Consider the following 4,213-nt stretch of genomic DNA (forward strand, 5'->3'; position numbering starts at 1 on the left):
CAGAGAGTTACTTAATATACCACTGAAATTTTTAAAAAAGAAAGCTTTACAGGCCCTGAGCCCTCATTAATCCTAGACCATAAATAGTGGTACTTGTCTCCTTTATCCTGCAACATTACTTTTCCTGGTATAAGATGTGATTTTTTGTTTTGTTTTGTTTTAATTCCCGGAGTCACCATGATATTCTTTTCAAATGAGGTGAATAAAATTGACTTCCAGCTTCCCCTATGCCCTGGAATAGGAGCCATGCTTTCCTGATAAATTGCACAGAAAAAAAGGCAGCAGGAGTTGCTTGTTCCACAATGAGAGTGGCTTCTGGCACTGCTTCAGTGACTGTTCCACATTTCTTCCTGAACTCCTGGACAAAAGTGATAATTAGAGTTTAATCTCTAGACTTGCGCCTTTGGCTGTTTATTTTCCTTGGACTATTTTAATTCTTACACGGCCTCAATTTCACTAGAAACAGTACTTTCATGATAGTTATCCCTTGGGGTGGAAATAATCAGAGGGTAAAAATCCAAGGTTTGCTGTATTTTCCAGCTGTGATCCTGTGTATTTTCTCCATTTTGAAAAAAAAATGAAGGTACAAGGAAAGCTTAATGGGACTGGGGTAAAGGATAGAAAAAAGGTATTCTTCAATTTACTGAAACTCAGCTATCCATAAAGTACAGTATTAATTACACTTGTGGATGCTGCTAGTCTGATCTTTTCATTTCTTAGGATGTTTCTTTCTACCTCACTTTTGAGGTCTGGCGCGTGCATTGTGGTCCATGCTGTAAGACTTCCGCAAAGCTGGATGTGTATTGCCCACAGATACGGATTCCATAAGAACTTATTCCTTCAGCGGAATCCTTCCTTGAGGTAGATGAAGACTAGTGTGGTCAGAGGAAGCGGCGAGGTCTAATAGTGCTTTTTCTAAAAGCATTAAAACCATTTTTCTGAAGTCTTATGAAATTAATACTTTTAATTATGACACAATGCTTGGGATACAGATAATGCCATATTTACATATTTGCTTAAGCCGAATCAAATCTGACTCCTAGCCTCTTGTTGCCAATATTGATGGTTAGTCTGCCCTTTCTCTTGCTTTCTCTGGCTTGCTCGTATTTCATAAGGCTCTCGGGCTAACATGGCCCGGTCACTATCCACAATGGTCACTGCTGCCCAAGCCTCATGATTTGTCAGGGAAGGATGGTTTCTGCCTGCTCTACTTCCTCCTTTTGCATGTCACACAGTTGACAGACAGTCTCAGCGAGGTCTCAGAGTCTCCAGGTGGCTTCCCAAGAACCACCGATCTCAGTATTGCAGGAAAGTGAGGTTATCAGCGGTGACTTCTTTGTGATCCTACCCTTTTGGATTTCCTGAAAAGAGCCTTTCTGCTCTAAACCACAAGCTGTACACCTCGGTACAAGTGGCTTCTGTTCTCTTGACTGCATCCGGATGGGTGCAGCATCGATTGCCAAATTGCTTTTCAGGATCTATGTACCAAAGGGACTCACAACAAAAAATAGTACATTGGAGTAGCATGTCTTCACAGTTGTGTACTGCATATTGCCAGTAGTTTTCAAGTTTGACAAAGTACTGGGCAGGACAAAACAAAACAAAACAAAAAGATGGTGGTTTCTATTTGCATTTCATGGGTGGAAAATAGTACATTTTATTGGCCGTTTTTTCTTCCTTTGTGGGTTGTGTTAACCTCATTGGTTGTTAAGTCTCCCCTTTTGATTAGCAAACTTTCATAAACACTCTCTAGCATAATACTTCTATCTGACACTGCTTCTTTTGGACTTTAAGGGAGAATCGTTTGTTTTGGTATATTAGATTTGGAGAAGAGAGATCTTCTCCAGTCTGCAAGCGAGCAGATTGCTAAGTCTCCAAGTTGAAGAGTGACTGATTGTTTATCAGGACAGTGGTGGGGAACTGAATAGCCTATCGGGGTTAGTCCTTCTCTTACGCCCGGAAGGACTAGCATTTTTAAACATGAGGACCGTGTTGACATTGGAAGTATTTTAAATCAAAATAACTTTTAGAGTTATTTGGTTATTATGGCATTTGGTTATTATTTCTCACTTTGTTATCTCCTTTCCCTGATTGTACCCTTTTGGTCTTTGTGTGTGGCACATCACATCCTTGGGAAGGAAGAAAGGAAACTTTTGCAGGTGAAAGACGTTAGAGGGAGGAGGCTTATACTGTATCGCAAAAGTGGACGACTTAGACCAGACCTGTCCAATTAAACTTCCTGCAAAGATGGGAGTGTTCAATAGCTATGCTGCTTAAATACAATTATCCACTAACCACATGTGCTAATTGAGCACTTTAGACATGGCTAGTGAGACTGGTAAACTAAATTTCTGATTTAATATAATTTAATTCTAATTTATTTAGGTTTCAGTTTAAATAGCGACATTTGTAGATGGTGGCCACTGTTAGCGCACATTCAGATTGTTACTGTTCCCATGAATATGTGTGCTCCAAGACCAATAACTGGAATTCTCATGCCTAAATTAAATGAGATGATCAGATCTCATTTTTGAAAATGAAGATACATCATCATGGAGGCAGTTTGTTGAAAACGGTAAGTCTGCTTCTTTGCGGGACCTTGGAAAGGCCTGTTACTCCCGCTTGTCTTCGTTTTCATCTCGATAGGAGAGGAGGCAGTGAGTATGCAAGTCTCTGTGTGAGTGTGATTTCTAGGATACGATGGCAGTTTGCTATTAGAAACTCTTCTAGATTGACATTTACTTGCATCCGAGGTTTTTAATCAATATGCCATACAGTTATCTGATTTTGGAATCCTTTCACATAATGATTATATCCTGTGACTTACCACCAAAAATTTTCCACAGAAAATAAGTAAATAACCCTCTCAAGGTTACAGTTTTTCAAATAAGAGAAAGATATTGCTGTTTGGAATCAAATAGAAATTCTATGCGTTAGTCCTCAGAGCTTCTCCAGGTATTTTTGGGTCACTTGCTTTTGTCTAAGTAGAACTTTCAAACCCTGTTGAGGTTAGATGGGGCCATTCCGGCCAGTGACTTATGAGAAGAAGCCATGCAGGCCACTTTTTAATTTAGGATTTGACACTGAAGAGCTCTCTTTCTTCCTCTGGCACAGCAACTGGCAGTGTTCGAGACGGCGCCTGCTTCATCGGCTTGGGACCTTGAATGACTAAGATAAGCAGAGAGACCTATCGGCAACTTGCAATGGATATGTAATATGGAAAAGAAATAAATCTTTGATATTTTGGGTCATCAGACTATTACGTGTTTAAGTGGAGAGCTAAAGCAGGGGTTGTGAGTAGAAGACTGGGGGAGGAGGTCCACATAGCAACAGAACACAGGAAGAGGGGTGAATTATCCAAAGTGGAAATCAGCTGATCTCATGTTTGTCCACAACCTGCATGATCCCGGGTGGGGACATCAAGAAAGCTTGGAAACCTCTGTGAACTGGGTAATTTGTAGAGCCCTGGATGAAATTTTCTGAACTAATATCAGTGCAGCTTGTATTTGTAGAGTGAGACAAGGTACTGAGTGTCAGTGATGGGGCCCGACAGCTTCAGAATAAACTGTCCCCACGTAAAAGGGCCAGTTAGAGAACCCCTTGATCTGTGGCCAAAGTCAATTGAAGAGAAAATGCTGGACAGGTGGAGTTATGTTTTTATATGCGTTTCTTAATTTTGTAGAGGACCCGAGCAATGAAAAGAAGATAAACAGCTAGAGATAGGATGCTGACAAAGATACACATTTAATTTCGTGTACTTACTGTTTCTCATCCTAAAGCTTAGGCTTGAACTTTGTGTAACAGTTCTCATACTGGGAAGACTCTGGGCATGTGGTGATCATATCATGTTCTTTTTATATTAAACCCTAGTTTCATTAATATGACCTCTTAAAAGAATAACATAAATTATTCTTTTCAATAAGAAAACTCATGAAAATCGTTTTGTACCGCATTCAGTTCTTCATGTCCAATATACTCTTAGCGATTAATTACTATCAATAACATTAATTAATCATAATTAATTATGAATATTAATTATTGTTACACCATTACCAGTTACCATAATAATGATAGTAATGGCTCCTATTTTAATGCTCTTTCTACTCGTTTGCTCCTGTTGTGAATGTAATACATGAATTATCTCATTTAATCCTCACAACGCTCTGATTTGTGTGTGATAAAAAAGGGAAATCGTCTCAGAGTTGGAGCAACT

This window comes from Pteropus vampyrus, unplaced genomic scaffold (genome assembly GCF_000151845.1).
Source record: "Pteropus vampyrus isolate Shadow unplaced genomic scaffold, Pvam_2.0 Scaffold54, whole genome shotgun sequence".
Classification (NCBI taxonomy): domain Eukaryota; kingdom Metazoa; phylum Chordata; class Mammalia; order Chiroptera; family Pteropodidae; genus Pteropus; species Pteropus vampyrus.